This window comes from Adiantum capillus-veneris, chromosome 12 (assembly GCF_014529385.1).
Source record: "Adiantum capillus-veneris isolate H3 chromosome 12, ASM1452938v2, whole genome shotgun sequence".
Taxonomy (NCBI): Eukaryota; Viridiplantae; Streptophyta; class Polypodiopsida; order Polypodiales; family Pteridaceae; genus Adiantum; species Adiantum capillus-veneris.
The window spans coordinates 131,485,598-131,498,560 of record NC_140942.1 but is presented as its reverse complement, the minus strand read 5'-3'; the positions used below and the strand labels follow the sequence as shown (position 1 = coordinate 131,498,560).

General features: G+C 43.7%; 1 protein-coding gene across 5 annotated transcripts in view; it reads right to left on the bottom strand.

Annotated features, from left to right (window-relative positions):
• Nucleotides 1-12,963, bottom strand: part of LOC147446517 (uncharacterized) — a 107,350-nt gene that overhangs the window by 52,817 nt on the left and 41,570 nt on the right. The gene's annotated exons all lie outside the window — the stretch shown is intronic.

Here is a 12,963-nt window from a genome sequence, read left to right as displayed (position 1 = left end):
CGCCTGCAGAAAGGAGTAGAACTCGGGTAAAGAGAAGATCCTTCTCCAACGCGATTTGCAAGCGAAAGAAAACCTCAAGAACCCCAAGAACCCAAGACCCTCAAGAACCTCAAGAACCTCAAGAACCCTAGATTCTCACGAATCAAGGACCTCAAGAACCTCGAGACCCTCAAGAACCCAAGTTCCTCGCGAACTTCAGAACCCAATATTATAGTGCATGGTCGTCACCCGAAGCGGAATGGATACTTCGCATACAGGTGATGAGCACGAGAGAGGCGGCGAAGATTTTTCCCCACCAAGAGACTTTTTCGACCCTCCCCCTTCGCCATCTACGCCACGAGTTGCACTCACTCCTCTGGGGACGATGGTCAAGTCGATGTTGGACATGATGGCACAACAACAAGAAACGAATCGAGTTGCATTGGCACAACTCGCAAGCAAAGCAGAAGGACAATAAGCCAAGGACCGCGAGCGCGATGAAAATCGCCTTGCTCAAGAACGTGAGCGCATTGCTCTTGCCGCAAAACAAGAAGAAAATCGACTTACTTTCGAACGCGAGCGCGATGAACGAGAGGCTCAAAGGGAGATTCGTCATCAAGAGTTTATTTCCCACATCCTAGCCTCGAAGACCGAACCACCCAAAGATCGTGGAAGTTCGTCAAGTGGCACAAGCCACGATGCGGATTCCAACCATCCAGTTACAGAAAAGTTGACTTTCAGTAAGTATGACGGTAAGATGGATGCTACAGTTATTCATTCTTGGTTGCATCAATTTAATGCTTATTTTGCGACAACTAAGAAGACATGAAATAGCAAAGTTTTGACGGCAACTATGTACCTTGCCGGTGATGCCATCAATTGGTACCACGCATGGCAAGAGGCACAGCTAGCCGCGCACCTAGAGGCAGCCGACGATTTCACGCCCCTCTCTTTTAGTTGGGCTGATTTCCAAGACAAGCTCAAGGCGTGGTTTATGCCACCTCAGTACCTCGCACGATTGAAGGACGATTGGCGCGCTCTCAAGCAAAATGGTATGCCGGTTATGTCTTTTTCTAATCGTGTTTTGCAACTAGGTACCCAACTTCGCATGTCGGATGATGAACGCAAAGAGGCTTTTCTCTTTGGATTGGACGAGTATATCAAGTACGATGGCGAGGTATTCGATCCAATCGATCTCAACAAGGCGGTAGCGATTGCTCTCGCACAGGAGATGAAGCACAACAAGGGAAAGCCCAAGGAGAACAAGACTTCCACAAGTACCTCACACACTTCTCAGAACCCGCAGAACGGTAAGAATGGTAAGAATGATAACTCTTCTAACCAATCTTCCAATAGTATCTCAACAAAGAATTCTTCCAATGAATCTAAGGGTAAGGCTAACACAACTGCTAAACCTAAGCTTACTCCAGATGAAAAGGTAGCACAAGGAATTGTAGGAGGTTACATCACGTCGGAAGAATAAAGCACTTATTCTAAAGAAGGTCGTTGTTTTCATTGTCACATTAAGGATCACATAAAAAGAACATGTCCTAAGCTTGAATCGAATGAATCTAAAGAACCCACAGCACCCACTACATCTGTCAATGCAATGAATGATAACACGATCGTGCCCACAGTTTCTCAAGACCCTCCCATTGATGATTCTCTCATTAAATGTTATGGTCGTACGTCGGGGCACCGTTTTGTCATATTGTTTGATCCAGGTAGTATGCATGATGTGATCAGCCCCTCTCTTGTTGAGAGAGCCCGCCTCGAAGTTAGTCCGAGATCTCCTATCGAGGTCTCTGGCTTTCGTCCTGGTATGGACGCTCTCATCACAGAGGAATGCCTTGATGTGTTATTTGCAATTAAACAGACTGCCTTCACTAGAAGATTTGTTGTTTCTCCTCTCTCAGGATGTGATATGATTTTGGGCATTCGATGGTTTCGTGATAATGACGCTCTCATGGATTTTCTGACAAACACTATAACTCTCAATGCCAAAAGTGACTCTCCTATTGTCATTCATGGAGAGGACATTGCTCATTCTCCATCTCACATTGCTACTATGCAGGACAAAGTTGAAAGGATTCGAGATAAGGAGACTCTCTCAGTCTCTTCTTCTCCACAGCATGATACACAGGATTTGCATGATTGTGTGAAGCATGATGATTTGAAGGATAATGATTTGCATGATGATTTGGATGACAATGACAAGCATGATGATTTGCAGGAAGATGATGTGATTGTTCACAAGGATGATGTGTTAGTGGACGCTTTTCCTAGCGAAACTAACCTCGCAGATTCGATCAATCACGAAGATCCGATCTTGGCTTTCGAGTCGAGGTCTATAGAACCCCCAAAGAACGATTCGATCATTAAGGAAGAACCGATCTTGGCTCTCGAGCCTTGGTCCAAAGAACCCTCACAGGAAGTATTATGTGTTCGCATGATTGATACGCACGCATTGTTCGAGTGTTTCATTCGTGACAGTTTCCTGTATTTTAGTCAGCATCGTTATGTGATCCCTTTTCCTAGGCATGACATATTGTATGTTGAGCACGTTTCTCTCATGGATGAGCACGAATGTATGCGGATTGTTCATGAAAAGTTGAAAAGTTTGTGTGTCAGGAAGTCACATTGCACGTTTCTTCTGTGGCATGACACAGTTTTCGAAAGAGCATATGATAGTATGAGCAACAAGCATGGGCATTTCCATTGTGATTTGCCACAGTTGATTGATTTCGATCAAACAGAAAAGATTCGACCGCATTGTTTGCATGTGTTTGATGAACGGGTTGTAACTCCGTTTCTATGTTCATCTACATTGCATACACAATCTTTAGAGAAGACAAGATTTTTTTCCTTCACTATACATGGAATGGGTATGTTCATGGTTTTGTGTTGGAGATGGTTTCAGGAATTTTCAGCCATGGAGATTCTTGAAGACGAAAGAAGCAGGACTCTAGATGAAGTTGAAGCAAGAAAGGAGATTCAGAAGACTTTGTCGCTTTCGGCGCTGCCCAAAGAAGCAAGCGTTGCAGACCTTTATGAAGTTCAGGTACCGCACGACCCACACATCAGAGTGGGCCGGCGAAGAGTCCCTTCCAGGATTCCGGATGCTGTTGGCGATCTCCCTCGACGCCATACAGTTCGGTACCAATAACTCACTTTGAAAAGGAGGGGATGTCACGTGACACATCCCAACCCTATGTGTCCGTGGATAAGCTACACCACAGTAGGGTTCAATCAGTCCGATCAGTTTAGATTAGCAGTGATTTGGCACTTTTGTGAGTCTATTCGTAGACCGTGCATGCCCAGTCACTTAGCATAGATACATATCCTCCGGTTGCACACAGCATGATCATCGGAATTCCCATCAGAATCCATTAGCATCAGTTAGGGGAATTTTCCAGTGCATTTAGCCTATTTTCCTATTTATTGGTATTTTCACTTATTATTTTTAAGTGACTTTCCAACAAAAGTAGGTAGGGCAATTTTGCTAAGTTAATATATAAGCAAACCCAAGTTAGCACTTTCTGGCAGAAGAGGCAGCAGGATCACCTTGCAAGCTCAACAGGCAACTTCTCAGCAAGACCAACCCCCGCGACTACTCTGGCGTTTTCTCCACAGAAGACCTAGCGTTTTTGCATCAGATCAACCTTGGCGATTTGTGCATAGCAAATCAGCCTAGCGTTTTTGCATTTGCAAAACCTCGGCGACAGAAGGACCAATTTCAGCCCCTGGCGTTTTTGGATTTTAGCAGCAAATTAAGACCGGCATTATTCACCTAAAGTGTAGCAGATTCAGCCCGTAAAGACCATCAGTTTTCAGCCCTAAGAAACCTCATTTTCAGCCACCGAAACAGTCCCGAAATTCAGCGATTAGAAGATCTCAGATTTCAGCCAGCGTCGTCGTCGTCATCGGCATAGACCAAGTTGCATAGTCCATTGCATACGCATTGTACACCTTTGTGCAATCAAAGAATAGACCATTCTCGCCGACGAGAGTGGGGCCTTTGGAGGAGGGTTTTACAACCTCTCGGGTGTCGTATCTCTTCTCTCCTTCTCTCAGTCTCATTCACTTGCACGCACAATCCACTCACTTTGTTCGTGATCATAGCACTCTCCATAAGACGGAAAGCTCTCTCTTTCCCTAAGAACTAAAGGGAACCTTGAGCAATAAAGATCACTAATCTTGAGAAAATACAACATTCATTCTGCTGCACCTAACATGACAACATCTTTACTTTTTGGGAGGCTTTTGCCTTAGCGCGGCTCTTCACTTCCTGTGGCACCTCAACTGCCCCCCACTTTGCATGCCACCTCCCTTCACTTCTGTGGAGGCCCCTGTCAACCCGCCCCTCTAGCGTTTTTTATCCTGCATATCCACCACCTTTCAACATTTCTTTTTTTATCAAGCCCTTCGACTTGGGCCGCCTTCCCGCGCTTTTTAACGTCCGGCCATTGGTGCCATTGCCTCCTGAAATAGCATTTCCGCTGCAAGGACTTCGACGGTGCCAAGATGACGTCGTGAGAGATTTCAATCACATTGATCTCCATCAACCTTGAGTGACAAGTCCGCCGTCGAAAAAAATGACGATCGCCTCGAGCGCTCCATCGCATTGGTATATGCAAATACGATTGCCCATCTAGAACCGGTTGAACTCGAGCTTTTTTCCCTGGCATAGCTCCCTCCCTAGACCTTGAAGTATCAAGAGACATTCCGACTAGGAGAGGATGAAACCACCATTGACCTACAACACGCCGTATCTGACATTCACATCATGGCAGTAGAGTGTCGTGCAGACATCTTGCTCCAAAGCCCATATCACAAACCTGATAGCACCTGCACATAGTATCCCTTGCCTCGTTCCCAACCTTATGATATAAGCATCTGCTCCTGTCACCTGTGATAGCAAGAAACACTTGCAGTTTCGACTAGAGAGCACTCCATCCTTGTATACCTGTCTCCTAGCGGCATCAAATATCTGCTAAACATCGCTGTCATTTGCCTGTAAACTACCATGCATGGGATTTTTGCACTTCCATGGGCCGACTATCTTCAGCTATACCAACATTGTAAAACCCTCCTCCAAAGGCCCCACTCTCGTCGGCGAGAGTGGTCTACTATTGATTGCACAAATCTCTACAATGCTTGGACTTGCCGACGATGTCGACGACGATGAGGACAACGACGAGACGGGCTGAAATCTGCAAATCTTAATCTGTTGAATTCTGACTCTATGTCGATGACGATGTCGATGGCGACGATCCGACGACGACGCGCTGAAAACGCAGATGCTGAAATCTGCGTTTTCCTGGCTGAATCTGTAAACTTCGATGGATTTGACCGTGTGGCGAGGATCTGCTGTGGGAAGGTGAGATCTGCGAGGTTCGGGGGTTGTTCTGCGGTGTCTACAGGCTGAAAACTGAAAACGCTGGTCCTAGGGCCAATTTCGTCGTGAAGATCTGCAAAAACGCTGAGGTTGTTCTGCAAACCAAAAACGCTAGGGCTAAAATCGGTCCTGTTGTCGCCGGTGGTTCTGCAAAATGCAAAACGCTAGGCTGATCTGCTGTTCTATTGCAAAAACGCTGAGGCTCTTGCTGTCTTGCGGTAGCCGAGGCTGATCTGCTGAGCAAAAACGCCAGGCTAGTCTTGATGGAGAAAACGCTAGGTCTTGCAATCTGCAAAACGCTAGGCCTTCTGATGGGTTCTGCTGAGAAGTTGCCTGTTGAGCAAGGTGCTCCTGCTGCCTCTTCGCCATATAATGCTAGTCTAGGTTTGCTTATATACAAACTTACTCAATTTGCCCTACCTACTTCCAACAAAAGTCACTTAAAAATAATAAGTGAAAAATGTCAAAAATAGGTAAAATAGGCTAAATGCACTGGAAAATTCTCCCGAAGGATTTTGATAGATTCTGATGGGAATGCTTATGATCATGCTGAGTGCAACCAGTGGATATGCATCTACACTAAGTAACTGGGCATGCACGGTCTGCGAACAGACTGACAAAAGTGCCAGAACACTTCTAAATCTAGACTGACTGGACTGACTGAACCCTTGTCGTGCTGTAGCTTGTCCACGGACACATACGGTTGGATGTGTCACGAATCCCCTCCTTTTCAAAGTGAGTTACTGGTACCGAACTGTATGGCGTCGAGGGAGATCGCCAACAACATCCGGAATCCTGGAAGGGACTCTTCGCCGGCCCACTCTGATGTGTGGGTCGTGCGGTACTTGAACTTCATAAAGGTCTTGAGGGTCTTCTTTCGCTTGCAATCTGTGTTTGAGAAGGATCTTCTCTTCACCCGAGTTCTGCTCTTTTCCACCCCTTGGTGGCCTTGCGCTCACACCAAGGTTGCTTTTTCCCACCTCACGTCAATTGGCCGGCCGCTAAGTGCACGGTCTGCTCTCAATGAGTGAAAACAGGCACAAGGGGAGGCTGGACAAGCCCTTCTTTCCTGGGATTCCTGTCACTCTTAAAAAACACGATTAGGAATCGGCATGCCCAAGCGAACTTGGGTTCGTGCGATCTCAACAAGCAAAACAAATTATGTGGTTCTTTCCTTGAGTGATACAGAACACTACCAAAGCTCTAATACCAATGTTAGGTGGAGCGGAATGAATGTTTGCGCTTTGCTCAAGATGAGTGCTCCGAACTGTGCTCAAGGTTCCTTTTGTTCTTATGGAAGGGAGAGCCTTCCGTTCTAGAGTGCAATGATCATAAACAAAGTGAATGGACACTGTGCGTGCAAGTGTATGAGACTGAGAGATAGAGAGAGAAGAGAATACGACACCAGAGACGTTGTAAAACCCTCCTCCAAAGACCCCACTCTCGTCAGCGAGAGTGGTCTACTATTGATTGCACAAATCTCTACAATGCTTGGACTTGCCGACGATGAGGACGACGACGAGACGGGCTGAAATCTGAAAACTCTAAGGGCTGAAATCTGCAAATCTTTATCTGTTGAATTTTGACTCTATGTCGATGACGATGTCAATGGCGACGATCCGACGACGACATGCTGAAAACGCAGATGCTGAAATCTGCGTTTTCCGGGCTGAATCTGTAAACTTCGATGAATCTGACCGTGCGGCGAGGATCTGCTGTGGGAAGGTGAGATCTGCGAGGTTCGGGGGTTGTTCTGCGGTGTCTAAAGGCTGAAAACTAAAAACGCTGGTCCTAGGGCTGATTTCGTTGCGAAGATCTGCAAAAACGGTGAGGTTGTTCTGCAAACCAAAAACGCTAGGGCTAAAATCGGTCCTGCTGTCGCCGGTGGTTCTGCAAAATGCAAAATGCTAGGCTGATCTGCTGTTCTATTGCAAAAACGCTGAGGCTCTTGCTATCTTGCGATAGTCGAGGCTGATTTGCTGAGCAAAAATGCCAGGCTAGTCTTGATGGAAAAAACGCTAGGTCCTGCAATCTGCAAAACGCTAGGCCTTCTGATGGGTTCTGCTGAGAAGTTGCCTGTTGAGATAGGTGCTCCCGCTGCCTCTTCTGCCAAATAATGCTAGTCTAGGTTTGCTTATATACAAACTTACTCAATTTGCCCTACCTACTTCCAACAAAAGTCACTTAAAAATAATAAGTGAAAAATGTCAAAAATAGGTAAAATAGGCTAAATGCACTAGAAAATTCCCCTGAAGGATTCTGATGGATTCTGATGGGAATGCTTATGATCATGCTGAGTGCAACCAGAGGATATGCATCTACACTAAGTGACTGGGCATGCACGGTCTGTGAATAGACTCACAAATGTGCCAGAACACTTCTAAATCTAGACTGACTGGACTGACTGAACCCTTGTCGTGCTGTAGCTTGTCCACGGACACATAGGGTTGGATGTGTCACGTGACAAATGATGAAGAAGATTGTGAACTCTTTCCTTGAACAACTCTTCGTTTCCTTCTGCCTTTATTTTTATTTCCGTTTCATTTTTTGAGAATTGGTGGTTGTAGTCTTGACTTTGGCAAGTCCATCAATGGGAAGAAATATAAACTAGTGTAGAATTTTTCAACCACAGACATCATGTTTTGAAAAAAGATGAACTATTTTCAAAGGCGCCTCCCATGGAAGTAGATGCTTTTGAGGAGATTTGTAGAAGACTTGATAATGTTCCTTGTTTACAAATTCATCAATGAAGACAAACCTTGCCCACAATCACAAGTTAAGGGGTGTTCTGCTGGGGCTCCTTTGAACGTATTGCGTCCGCGCTCGCTCTAAAGTAGCTGGCTGTGGAAACACAAAAGTCCCTGCATGGGCTAACCCATGTGTAGCTCCCATCTTCAAGAGAGATTTATCATACTTTTTCATCTAGTTGAATCCTTGGAATCTCGCTCAATGCCAATTTCAGCAAGGTCATACTTATGAAAACCCTCCACTGATGTATTAAAACAAGCAACCTGATGGGAAGAAGTCCTTGCAAAAAGTCCTCAACTAACATGATATCTTCCATTCTCGAATACTCTATAATATCATCATCCATTATCAGATGAGGACATTGCCCATTTGGGCTAGCATATTGAAAGAAAGAAGGTGCAAAGCAGCATACGACATTAGAAAGCGGATGATAATCCTTTGTTCGAACTTTGATGCACATGTAGTGGCCATTTTCATCTCTCCTTACTCTCTGTATAATAAGATACAACTCCTTTCTTCTTTTTTTTCGACACACCAGAGGGCCCACAAGGGGAGGTGCTTATCCCATCCAAATATTAGCCATGTTACATGGTCGGGCAAGGGCCGTGTACAATCGGGCAAGAGTCACGCGTAGGCATCACCATGGCCACCTAATTTATGCACCACGTGCTGGGAATGGTGGAAAGAAGTCGTAGCAACCAGTTAGGAACCTCCTCCTCGGGTGACCCACCCCAGGAGGAGGATGCACTCGAGTGTCCAAGGGCAAGAGCCCTAGCAACGTGAACACCAGGTGAGCACAAGGTGTCCCTCTAGAGTGTGACCCAACAGGGGATTTGAACCCACAACCCGTAGGTTGAGAGGCCAAAGCCTTACCGTTAGACCAACTCTTTGGGGACTACAACTCCTTTCTTATGTAACTTCTTTCTATAAAGCAAGGCAACTGAAGCCTACCACCAATGAAGAGCAGAAGTTTCCAGAGGACCCTAGCAAAGATGGGGATGAAATCCTTCAGGAGTATGATACAGTGAAGGACTTGCACACTATGGTCGCGGAAGTGCAAGAAGTAAGTATTCATTTTTTCCAAGCAAAAACGAAGGTAAGAGACTGATATTATACCGAAAAGTGAACGGTATGTAATCAAAACTATAACGGTATGATATCGTTAAGGTACTGGTATCATACTAGTAAGTTATCGATATCATACTCGTAAGTTACTGGTATCATTGTAGCGGGGCTACAATGTCACTGACAGCATAGACAGTTAGTTCAATTGGTCATAGTGGGTCACAGTTGCTCAGGAGTTCACACAGGACGGACTCTTGCCTAGGCAGTGACACGTGGCAAGTGATACGGATGGTGGTCTAGTGGACACCGAGGCTAGATCATCACCACCTCAGTTTGGAGATAGGCTTAGCTAGATTGGGATGTCTGCTAGCCGTTGGTGGCTCCTTACATATGAGTGGTTGGATATACTATCAGCATCATATAATTTTATATGGTCAGTAGTCTGGAGTCTATTATTTTGAGTTCATGAACAGCACGTCTTCACGTTGTCGTGCTGTGACACGTACATAGTGGGAACGCATGCTACAAGATCTATCTTGTATTTTTTTAGATACATAATTATATTTCCTATAGTGTACATATGCATATTTAAGTATAATAATAAGCCTTCTATCTCATCCTATTATTTTTCTCAAGGGTAACATATCCTTACTTTACCATCAGAAAATACTATGGGAAAAGCATCAATAGCTCCGCCTCTTTAACTTGGGGTAAAAAGCATTGATTCTTTATTTCTACTATTTCATTATCATCTCACACCCTAGCTAGATCCTATATCTAGGGTAAACTCCAATATATATATATTCTATGTATTTTTTATACTTTTCTTATATTTCTTTTTAAATAGCTACTAGGAGAGAATCAAATCCTAATGGGACACTAGGTGGCATGATTTCAAAGATACACTTATTTTAATGCATTATTGCAAGTATGAGTACAAAACTTTGTCAAGGAGCAATGCCATGCTTTCATATGGCATGAGGTGTCTTTTGGAATTAAATGAAAGTCTAGGCTAAGGAGACCACATGAAGACTTTTGCTGCCATAAATGGACCCTATTTTGATGAATTTTTTACACAAGGTTCCAATCCGAATTGGAAAACGATTTTAAAATGAAAATCGTAGCTAATGAGCTGAAGTTTTTGCCCATATTTTTACTTTTTTATTTGGAGCCACGGTTGAGGAGATATGATCAAAATATTGGACCCCAGTCTGTCCACATCATGCAGGGGCAGCTCATTTCCAACTTTTCCAATTCCTGTTCACACTGGCTCCTCTCTTCTTGTGTAAACCCTTGGGGGCCCCTTCACCTATAAAAGGGGACCTCTTCTTCCTTGGAAGGAACGCAAGCATTCAAGCCATTGATGAGAGGAATTCTTGAGGGAGTGAGTAGTAATGCCTAATTGTACTTAGCCATTAACATAAGCCCAAGCCTACACTTTCTCCTAGAGGGAGACTAGCCATTCTTGCAACAAGCTAACCTTGGAAGATCAACTCTAATCAAAAAAGGTCTTGCACTTGGTGTATCAATCAAAGTGGAATTATCCACTCTTCTTCTCTCTCCATCAATAATGGTGCCAAAGGGTTTTTCAAGTAAGATGTGTTCTACATTGATGTTTTCTTGATTTCTTGTTGTTTTCTTTTTCATCTCTAATTCAACATATATATATATATATATATATATATATATATATATATATCTAATATTATCTCCTTAACCAAATCTATCTCTCTTACTCTTAGTAATTCATCCTCTCTACAAATTTTAGGTTCTCTTTGCTACAGGTACATCTCTCCCCGCAGTATCCTTATTGTCTACGGGCAAGAATAGGGCTTGGGAGGGAAAATTCTCATTTCTTCACTTCTCTCATATCTACATTTCTCACATACTATCCTAGATGAATAACCCACATGATGATCATTTCTATCGCTTTCACTCTGTACAATCTATTAGAATTAACGTATGGATTAGCCGTAAAATACACTTTCAACAACGTATAGTGTTTCTCTTTGGCCCTGAAAGGCTCAATGAAATACTTCTATCACCGGATCCCATCATACTACCTCTCATAGACTATAATTTTTCTTTTGATGTAAGCGTAGTTATCTTGCTATGAACCAAGAGGATTTGTACACACAATTAATCCCAATCACTAGACAAAATATATATATTATGGTAAGCACAAAACTACAATTCCAAAGAACAATTCGTAGACTATTTGGTCAGCCAAGATTGAATGCCATTAACTCATCCATTAACCCTTTCATATTACCCATGATACGATATGACCATAGCCTTGATGTTTTCATCTTCGTATTGTTTTGACATTCTCTTTTGCGTTCTTTCTTTGTGTGTGTGAATGCAAGAGAGAAAGAGTGAGTCTTCTTTGATTACACTTCTTTCCAAACCCTAGTCTTCATGGCATCTATGGTTTAACTCCTTCATATAGTTTTTGTTGAGTTCTCTCACAAACTCTCACAACCATAAGCCCGGTGCTTTCCTGGCAAGACCGCAAATTTCTCGACTTATTTTTGGTGAACCCGACGCGAATCTGCTAGGGTGAGAGTTTGTGGGTAACCATGGGTGATCATGTTGAGCAACAGGGTATGCATTTTGACCCAGCAACAATGCAAATGATTCAAGCATTTGCAATGTTCATGCAACAACAACATGCTACTGAAAGAAGGGAGATTTCAGCAACGAAAGCCATACAAGCGGTCGTCAACAGAATGGATCAGTTCAATGGCAAAGATGTAACCAAGTACTTACGCGAGTATGTGAAAGAGATGGAGCTGCATCGCGTGTCAGAAGGTGAGATGATTCAAAGCTTTGAGCTAGTTGTTGCTCCAGAAATTAGGGAGCATGTTAGGGCAATTAAAGATGGGCATGACAGAAATTGGGAAGAACTCAAAGTAGCTTTAAAGGAGGAATATTTCATGGAGGACTCGGAGAGAGTGACCAAAAGGACATTCTTAGAATGGGTAGTCAAGCCAAAGCAAGGACTATCAATAACAGAGCTACTTAGGGAATTTGAGCGGCGCTATGCACAACTCACTAGGACAGAAAGGGCCACACTAGATGCAGAGAAGACAGATCTTTTCTTACAAGCTGCAGGTAAAGAGTTTCAAGAAAATTTGGAGCTTCTTCTTGAAGATAAAGATGCTGAGCAAGGACTAAAGACCGACTGGAATGAAGTTGCAGGTGCAGTCTCATTGCTTGCCAAACGACAAAGAAGAAGGGACAAGATGGTAGTAAACACTACAAGTCCTTCCACCTCAACTTCTGACAAAATGGTAAAACCTACTTTTATCGCTCCTAAGTTTGATGAGTCCATGCTAGATGAGCTTGTGAAGGGAATGCGTGACTTGAAGGTGAAGTTTGCAAAGCTTGAAGAAAAAGGCCAACCATCAGGGTCACTTTCTAGGCAAAGACAACAGCCCAAAGAAGGGTTTGTTAATAGATGTATTTGGTGTGATAGTACAGACCATGTAAGAAGGGATTGTGATGATTTTAGTGATGCTTTGTCAAAAGATGTTGTCTTTTTTAAGGATGGTAAAATCCACTTAAGAGAGACAGGTCTACCCTTGAGAACTAACTTTGGGAAGGGGGGAATGCAAACCTTAGTTGAAGATATGGCAACCAAGCATGCCACCTCTTCAGTTGAGGCAGCTACTTATGGAGTAAAAATTGAACATTTTTGTGATGAAGAGGTGAGTGACCATCATGGTCAAATTTGACCAAATGTCATGCAATTAGCTAAAAAGGGAAAGCTT